A 10,233-nucleotide genomic window follows, 5' to 3' on the forward strand; every position below is an offset into this window, starting at 1 on the left:
TTTGAGTTCAGTTTGGAGTGAAAAATGACCAAAACCTTTTGGACATAAACCAACTTTCATCGCAAACTACATCCATACGTAACAGTGATGACATTTTTAGCCCGGGTGAGTTGAGGTCACAATAATGACATTTTTAGCCCGGGTGAGTTGAGGTCACAATAATGACATTTTTAGCCCGGGTGAGTTGAGGTCACAATAATGACATTTTTAGCCCGGGTGAGTTGAGGTCACAATGATGACATTTTTATAGCCATGGTGAGTTGAGGTCACAATGACATTTTTATAGCCATGGTGAGTTGAGGTCACAATGATGACATTTTAATCCAGGGTGAGTTGAGGTCACAATGATGAAATTTTTATAGCCATGGTGAGTTGAGGTCACAATGATGACATTTTTATCCAGGGTGAGTTGAGGTCACAATAATGACATTTTTATAGCCATGGTGACTTGAGGTCACAATAATGACATTTTTAGCTCGGGTGAGTTGAGGTCACAATAATGACATTTTTAGCCAGGGTGAGTTGAGGTCACAATGATGACATTTTTATAGCCATGGTGAGTTGAGGTCACAATGACATTTTTATAGCCACGGTGAGTTGAGGTCACAATGATGACATTTTTCTCCAGGGTGAGTTGAGGTCACAATGATGACATTTTTATCCAGGGTGAGTTGAGGTCACAATGATGACATTTTTATCCAGGGTGAGTTGAGGTCACAATAATGACATTTTTAGCCAGGGTGAGTTGAGGTCACAATGATGACATTTTTATCCAGGGTGAGTTGAGGTCACCATAATGACATTTTTAGCCAGGGTGAGTTGAGGTCACAATAATGACATTTTTAGCCAGGGTGAGTTGAGGTCACAATAATGACATTTTTATAGCCATGGTGAGTTGAGGTCACAATAATGACATTTTAATCCAGGGTGAGTTGAGGTCACAATGATGACATTTTTATCCATGGTGAGTTGAGGTCACAATGATGACATTTTTATCCAGGGTGAGTTGAGGTCACAATGATGACATTTTTAGCCAGGGTGAGTTGAGGTCACAATGATGACATTTTTATCCAGGGTGAGTTGAGGTCACCATAATGACATTTTTAGCCAGGGTGAGTTGAGGTCACAATAATGACATTTTTAGCCAGGGTGAGTTGAGGTCACAATAATGACATTTTTATAGCCATGGTGAGTTGAGGTCACAATGATGACATTTTTATCCAGGGTGAGTTGAGGTCACAATAATGACATTTTTAGCCAGAGTGAGTTGAGGTCACAATGATGACATTTTTATAGCCATGGTGAGTTGAGGTCACAATGATGACATTTTTATCCAGGGTGAGTTGAGGTCACAATGATGACATTTTTATCCAGGGTGAGTTGAGGTCACAATGATGACATTTTTATAGCCAGGGTGAGTTGAGGTCACAATGATGACATTTTTAGCCAGGGTGAGTTGAGGTCCTAATGATGACATTTTTTTAGCCATGTTGAGTTGACGTCACAATAATGACATTTTTATTCAGGGTGAGTTGAGGTCACAATAATGACATTTTTAGCCAGGGTGAGTTGAGGTCACAATAATGACATTTTAATCCAGGGTGAGTTGAGGTCACAATAATGACATTTTTATCCATGGTGAGTTGAGGTCACAATGATGACATTTTTATCCAGGGTGAGTTGAGGTCACAATGATGACATTTTTATCCAGGGTGAGTTGAGGTCACAATGATGACATTTTTATCCAGGGTGAGTTGAGGTCACAATGATGACATTTTTATAGCCATGGTGAGTTGAGGTCACAATGATGACATTTTTATCCAGGGTGAGTTGAGGTCACAATAATGACATTTTTATCCAGGGTGAGTCGAGGTCACAATAATGACATTTTTATCCAGGGTGAGTCGAGGTGACAATGATGACATTTTTATCCATGGTGAGTTGAGGTCACAATGATGACATTTTTATCCAGGGTGAGTTGAGGTCACAATGATGACATTTTTATCCAGGGTGAGTTGAGGTCACAATGATGACATTTTTATAGCCATGGTGAGTTGAGGTCACAATGATGACATTTTTATCCAGGGTGAGTTGAGGTCACAATAATGACATTTTTATCCAGGGTGAGTTGAGGTCACAATAATGACATTTTTATCCAGGGTGAGTTGAGGTGACAATGATGACATTTTTATCCAGGGTGAGTTGAGGTCACAATTATGACATTTTTATAGCCATGGTGAGTTGAGGTCACAATGATGACATTTTTATCCAGGGTGAGTTGAGGTCATAATAATGACATTTTTATCCAGGGTGAGTTGAGGTGACAATGATGACATTTTTATCCATGGTGGGTTGAGGTCACAATGATGACATTTTTATCCAGGGTGAGTTGAGGTCACAATGATGACATTTTTATCCAGGGTGAGTTGAGGTCACAATAATGACATTTTTATCCAGGGTGAGTTGAGGTGACAATGATGACATTTTTATCCAGGGTGAGTTGAGGTCACAATAATGACATTTTTATCCAGGGTGAGTTGAGGTCACAATAATGATTTTTATCCAGGGTGAGTTGAGGTGACAATGATGACATTTTTATCCATGGTGAGTTGAGGTCACAATGATGACATTTTTATCCAGGGTGAGTTGAGGTCACAATGATGACATTTTTATCCAGGGTGAGTTGAGGTCACAATGATGACATTTTTATAGCCATGGTGAGTTGAGGTCACAATGATGACATTTTTATAGCCATGGTGAGTTGAGGTCACAATGATGACATTTTTATCCAGGGTGAGTTGAGGTCCCAATGATGACATTTTTTTAGCCATGGTGAGTTGACGTCACAATGATGACATTTTTATAGCCATGGTGAGTTGAGGTCACAATAATGACATTTTTAGCCAGGGTGAGTTGAGGTCACAATAATGACATTTTTATTCAGGGTAAGTTGAGGTCACAATAATGACATTTTTAGCCAGGGTGAGTTGAGGTCACAAAATGACATTTTAATCCAGGGTGAGTTGAGGTCACAATAATGACATTTTTATCCATGGTGAGTTGAGGTCACAATGATGACATTTTTATCCAGGGTGAGTTGAGGTCACAATGATGACATTTTTATCCAGGGTGAGTTGAGGTCCAAATAATGACATCACATTTGCAGCTAAAATCGTATTTATTCTGTGTGGACAAACAAACAAACAGACAAACAAACAGACAAACAAGAAGACGTCATGCGGAGCACGACACTTGCAAAATCCACCCCCCACCCCCAAGAATTTTTCTTCCATTGAAACAGCAAATTGTCCATTTCGTCAAGATTAAAATTGACAATCTTGATCAAAGATCTGGTCAACAGGAAGAAAAGAGACGATTTTTCAGATGAAAAATGATTTTGGTAGGTTGATCTTGAGATGACCTTTGACATTTTGACCTCAAAAATAGCTGGTTTTCCTATTTATTGACTCAATGTGCAAATGCTGTTCAATTTTCAAGTCAATCAGATGAAAATTGAGGATTTCAAAAACTTGGCCTATGTTGACCTTTTCGCCTATGTTGACCTCAAATATACTTGGTGGTTGAATTCAGTGACGAGATATGCAAGTCCTCTTCAAATTTCAAGTCAATCGGATGAAAATTGAGGATTTTAGAAATTTGGCAAAGTTGGTGACCTTTGGCCTATGTTGACCTTGTGACCTTTTGACCCCAAAAACAATAGGCTTCTCAATTGGGACGACCTATACAGCTTGGTGAAGTTTCGTGACGATCGGTTTAGAATTGTGGCCTGTAGGCCGGTGGCAAACAAACAGACAAACAGACAAACGGATGAAAAATCGGTCAGAGACCGAGAACTTGCCGAAATATACTTTTTGTATCGGCCATTTTGGACAAATATGGCGGCCGAACCACGTGACCGATGACGTCATCATTATTTGGTTACTATCATCTATTTTGTCATCATTATCTAAACTAATTTATTCCTAGATTATGCTCAAGAAATTTCATCTTGATCGGATGAAGTTTTGTACTTGTCGAATTATGACGTCATAATGTAGGCACCTATGACATCATCATTAACATATTTTATTCCCATGGAGAGTTCTTTACAATGAGCCATGTCTCAATTTTTTCTATTCCGCACTTTTGGAGGTATAGAGGTGCACAGGTTTTCAGTTTTTCCAAGATGGCGGCCGAACCACGTGACCGATGACGTCATCAATTGGGCACAGTCTATTCCAGGGCAAGACAAATATGTGTGTAAAGTTTGGTGATTCTACGTGCAACGGTGTAGACGTAGTGCTGCGCACAGGCAGACAAACAGACAGACAAACCAACTGATCAACATACTTGCCAGAATCTTTTCCGGCAAGTAACAAACAGACAGACAGAACCACAAACGCAACCGACCAATATACTTGAAAAATCTTCGATTTTGCAAGTAACAAACAGACAAACTGACTCAAATGCAATACCCTCTCCTCAGGCGAGGGTAAAAAGACATAAAATTTCATAGCCCCCATTATTTTATTAATTTTAATGTATGGAGTTAAAGGCCGTCAGTCTGCCATCTTTGGACAGATTACAAAATAAAATCTTCTGCATACATATACTCTCATGTATTGTCTTTGTGCCAAGTTTGAACAAAATCGGTCCATGCATGTCCGAGAAATGGTTGACACGTTTAAGTAACAAAATGGCCACCAGTCAGCCATCTTGGATCTGATCTCGACACAAAATGACGTGCATATGTAACCCATCATTCCTATTCTGTGTGCCACGTTTGACCAACATCGGTAAATGAACGTCCAATAAATGGTTGAGGATGTGTTCAACATCGGGGTTTTTTTTTACAACTAAAATGGCCGTCAGTCGGCCATCTTTAATTGCATTACGAATCATAATGATGTGCATATGTATACTGTCATGTATTGTATTTGTGCAAAGTATGAACAAAATCGGTCCATACATCTCCGAGTTTTGCACACGCAAACGGACGGACGAGACCCAATCCATAAGCCCCTGTTTCAAACTAAGTCCAACGAGGGCTAATAATACTTCATGAAAATATCAATATGAAATCTATAGCAAAATATAAAATGACATCGATACAGGATGGATTCAGTCCCATATATAATGTCGTGTTCCCAGGGTAAACACCCCTGGGGACGGATTAGCCGTCATCCGACGATCCCTGTGCGTGCTCCTATCAGCCGGTCCCTCGCATCGCTCGACAATACCAGACAAATCACTGCTCTTCAGGGCATGGCCTCGCGGACCTGCCTGCTTGATGTTGCGATGTGGCAGGTGGTGGCGCCAACATTATTGTTCAATGTCCTGTTTCCGGTACTTTTATTTTATAATGTTTATTTTAGGTGTGGCGTGCATGGCTGGTGTGGTGTGTGTCATAAGGAACAGAGGAGAAATCACAGAGGTGATTACATACAGGGGATTAATTACCCTTAATCCCCAACTAATTAACATAACCCCACCCGTCGTCATGGGGACAATGATACACTCTTACACGACATCCGGTCTAAACGGATCCCTACTTATGGTACATGGGAGTTCTTCTTCATCACGACAGTTGGAGCACACTACCTATACAATTTTACCTGGACTAAGGTGTTTCATTGCCTACCCCCCATAAACGTAACAATAGCCATATAAAGCATCCTTTTATTTGTGAGGGAAGGTTTTAGATACTTCTATAGGATTTGTATTTATGCAGCAATGATAAACGCATATGCTTTCTGCATTGCAACATGTATAACCTGCTAAAGATTTATCATGTAATTTGAGTTAAGTGGTTGTTAACTGTTACTGAGAGGGATAAGTTGTGAGAAGGCGGGGCAACCTGTGAAGGCGGGGCGACTTATGAAGGCGGGGCGTCCTGTGAAGGCGGGACGTCCTGTGAATGCGGGGTGACTTATGAAGGCGGGGCGACCTGTGAAGGCGGGGCGACCTTTGAAGGCGGGGCGACTTATGAAGGCAGGGCGACCTGTGAAGGCGGGCGACTTATGAAGGTGGGGCTACCTGTGAAGGCGGGGCGACTTATGAAGGCAGGGCGACCTGTGAAGGCGGGGCGACCTGTGAAGGCGGGGCGACTTATGAAGGCGGGGCGACCTGTGAAGGCGGGCGACTTATGAAGGTGGGGCTACCTGTGAAGGCGGGGCGACTTATGATGGCGGGGCGACCTGTGAAGGCGGTGCGACTTATGAAGGCAGGGCGACCTGTGAAGGCGGGGCGACCTGTGAAGGTGGGGCGACCTGTGAAGGTCGGCTGATATTACCCCACTGGAAACAGGCTGCAGTGAGAGTCATTATGTCCCAAATGTATCACCTCTGGCCTGCCTTTATGCGAGTCACCCTAAACCCCAGAGGCTTTCACTCCCAACGTTTGTGCAAAGGTTCATTTGCTGGGAACATCTTTCATTGTTTTTGGCAATCTCCTTTGTTTATCCACCATCATCTGAGAGCTTTACCTTCCAGGTTTTGTCAATTTATTTACGTACATAAGTAATTTTGCTTGGCCATCCCATCAAGTTTTTGGAGCCTTAGATTTTATGTGGGGTTTTTAGTGTTTATGTTTTTGTAAACTGATGCATTATGCCATCCTTTATTTACCATCCTTTATTATGGATGGAGGTTATGTTTTCACCCCATGTCTGTTTGTCTGTCTGATTGTTTGTGAACAAGATATCTCAAAACGTTGTGGACAGATTCGGACGAATATTGGCAGGGATGTAGCGTATGTGACAAGGAAGAAGCGATTCAATTTTGGTGAAGATCCGGATTCGGATCCGGCTAGTAGAATTTTTAAGTGATTCTTCACCATTGGGAGATTGGGCCAAAAACGATACATAGCAGGATATCTCAAAAATTTATGGACGGATTTGGACGAAACTTGGTGGACCAGTTGGGTGTGTGACAAGGAAGAATAAATTCAATTTTGGTGAAGATCCGGATCCGGCTAGTAGAATTTTAAAGTGATTCTTCACCATTGGGTGATAATCATTGGGTGATCCTTCACCAGCCTGGTGTTGGGCTAGCGGCTAGGGTGCCAGCTTAGGATCCTAGGATCCTGGGTTCGTAATCCCGGTCGATCGCTGAATTAACACCAGGGGGGTTGACTCAGCCTGTCATCCTTCCGAGGTCGGCTAATTGAGTACCAGTTCACTGGTAATTCCCTGCTTGTCGTAAAAGGCGACAAAAAGGGTTGGTGGCAGGAAGGGCATCCGGCCATAAAACATTGCTTCAAAAAGGGGACCAAAAAACAACAACAACCACGGTCCCCGAAAAAGTCCAACTCCCGCTTTGCGGGGAAAAATGGCCTCTAAAGGTGGTTTTTTTTTTTCACCATTGGGTGATAGGGCCAAACAAGATGTACATGGATAGCATGATATCTCAAAAAGTTGTGGACGGATGATTTTGATTAAATGTGATTCTGTATTGTGATTTTCTGGTCTACTCTAGGATACAAAACGTAAACTGTTCAACTGGCGGAGGTATGCTCTCTACTGAGTGGCGTTCTAGTTTATAAACGGATTTATTGTTAATAAATTTGGGTGAAACTTCCTTACTGTGTGGTATGATGTAGAGGCTTCAAACAAAATAATCGGCCATACGAGCTGATCTTGCCAGATTCCATGTCTAAATCTACGCTCAGTTAACGGGCACAAGATAATGATCCTACTACTAATTTGCAATTGGTCACTGGTTTTAATTTGACACCAATACAAATTTTCATTATGGACCTTAGGTATAAAAAACTACATAAATCGAGTACAGCATTTGAATTGCATCAGAAGTGGCAATAAATGTGAGTTGTTGCTCCCAGCTCACCGGCTCGATGACAGAAGACGCCATTTGCATTTTTACTTCCTTCATTCCTACCCCATTTAGAATCCTATGCGGATCCTATACGGCAACTTGCTCGTATATATAATCACGCATTTATGGGCGGCAGTTTGCAGTGGCCCAGAGATGTAGAGCTCTTGGATGGCCTTCAGGTGAAGCTAAAGAACAAGGGGGAAATAAAGAATTGGGATGGAAGGGTGAAAAGGAAAAAAAAAATTACTAAAGAAATGAGGCCCGAGAGAGAGAGAGGAGATGATTGAGAACTGGGAACAGGAAATAGAGCGAGAGAGATGTTCATTGGCAACCAATGGTCCAAGCAGAACTGCTGCATTGGCAACGCCCCATACCATACACACTGGCAGAGAAGCCCTGAGGATACCAAGAGGGTGCAAAATGGCACGGCCATTACAGGAGAGAGAAGCCTAAAGGTGTTCAAGCCTTTGGTGGTGGTATATGGTCTCATAGGCAAGAAGTGAATTCTTGCAGAAATTTTTCTGGAAGGTTCACTTGACTGCATCGGATGGATTTGAGGGTAGAGGAGTAGCAGCTGAAACCCGAATCTTATCCAGGTTCCTCCTTATGACTCCATCTTTGCTCTTTACTTTTTCTGGTTCCTTCCGATGTCTCCAATGCAGTATTTGCTTTTCCGTTTCAGCACAAACAGGAGAGCCAGAAGGGCATCAGCAGCATTTAAAACGGTAGTTTTTGCTGTAGAGAAGCTCCGATGGCATCGGCGAAATGTAAAATGCAGATTTGAGAGGGAAATGAATGCCGTATAACCCAAACCATTGACATGACATTTGGGTAACGTGCACGATTGAGTGTACTTTGCTGTCTTCAACAACTGCCAACACTGAAAGATGGTTGCGACTCCCCTCCACTACCCCAAAAAGTCTAAGCCCAAGAGCCAACTCCCTGACGTCTCAAACCAGAACTCTGGCTACTTTTTCTGCCTTAATTATCTCACTAAATTCTCTCCCAACTCCTCAACTGTCTTGGGCAAGTCCCTTAAAAATTGTAACATCCAGCCTGCCCCAAGTTGTTCGTCTGGAAGAAATTAATAACAGACGACAAAATAAAATACTACTCGGTGGCCATGTACAGCATACTTACCCCGTATGGCACAATATCATCATATTTATATTCTTCAATTCTCATAAGGCAAATAATACAAATCATTTCAGTACCTATACACACGAAAACTACAATTTTTACTATGATACATGTTCATTCAAGAACGTTTTAATTTATGTTTATACTGGAACCTTCACTTTGGGGAAAAAAAAACAATCACTTAGGTTGAAGCATTCCATTTGTGTGTAGTGGTCAATAATTAATTGAACGCGGCGGTGGGTCGGAGGTTTAATACTTGTCATTAAAAGACACTCAATGTACCTAGTACTCTTGGGGATGGGGGTTTCCAGTACTTGGTGGAAGTTTCAATAATACTGCAATTGCAAGGGATCAGGAGTGGCACAGTCACAGGGAAAAAGGAAATTGCAAGTGATTTGTGGTACAAATGAATGGAGACAATATTATATCCCTCCCAAATCCCTCTCCATCCCACAGATCTCCCAATGTCCCTGCTCTCCATCTTGTTCTCCCGCTCCCTTTATCATATGTTTTATGTTATATGTGTCAGTTCGTCTTTTTGTGATCAATGTTAGCTCTTACACGAGCCTCGATCTTGTATCCCCCCCCCCCCCAAAAAAGAAAAGAAAAGTAGTTTGGGGGGGGGGGGGGGAGGGGGAGAGAAGGAATCAAACTTCCACCATATTTGCGTATTTCTTAGATCGCCCGGCCATCCTCTTCAGGATAGTATATGCTTGGATGGTGCGCCCTCCTGTGTGCATTCCACACTCTTATCACATTTCTCAAATCCAAGAATTGATGGTTTGTTGATGAGAGTACCATTGACTAACGCTACACCACCAAATAGCAATTTTGTAGTTAGGACGAGTAGAAAAATTCATTATTTATGTTATAAGTACTATATAGAAACACCTTGATATTATCGTTTATTCTGGAATATTCCAATGTATTTCCAGAGTATCTTTACTTTAAATGATGAGATTGCTGTCCTGTTGTATAAACTTGCTTGTCTTTATTGGATATGCATGATCTTTCAGAAGATATCGTGTGTTAAAATAAAAAGAAAGTTGTACCAAAAAAAAACCTAATTCCTCTTGCTAGTCTGAAATAAGTGAAGGATTGATTGCAGTTGAGGAATCTACTTTTAGAAACAACCCCCATAATGTGTTTAAAAAAAACAAGACCAAAAGTCTAACAGCGGCATATCCAGGCTTGTAAAATATTATAAAGCACAAACACATATGATTAGCTTTTCAAACAGTCGCTAATACTGCTCATAACA

The 10,233-nt window shown here is 41.6% G+C and overlaps 1 long non-coding RNA gene across 1 annotated transcript in view; it reads right to left on the reverse strand.

The window, feature by feature from the left end:
• LOC137430594 (uncharacterized) overlaps positions 1-7,924 on the reverse strand; it is a 17,132-nt gene extending 9,208 nt beyond the window's left edge. The window contains exon 1 of the long non-coding RNA XR_010985115.1: positions 7,845-7,924. This is a non-coding gene — a long non-coding RNA (uncharacterized LOC137430594). The remainder of the gene's footprint in view (positions 1-7,844) is intronic.
• Positions 7,925-10,233: the final 2,309 nt, after the last annotated feature.

This window comes from Myxine glutinosa, chromosome 7 (genome assembly GCF_964187855.1).
Source record: "Myxine glutinosa chromosome 7, kmMyxGlut1.1, whole genome shotgun sequence".
NCBI lineage: Eukaryota > Metazoa > Chordata > Myxini > Myxiniformes > Myxinidae > Myxine > Myxine glutinosa.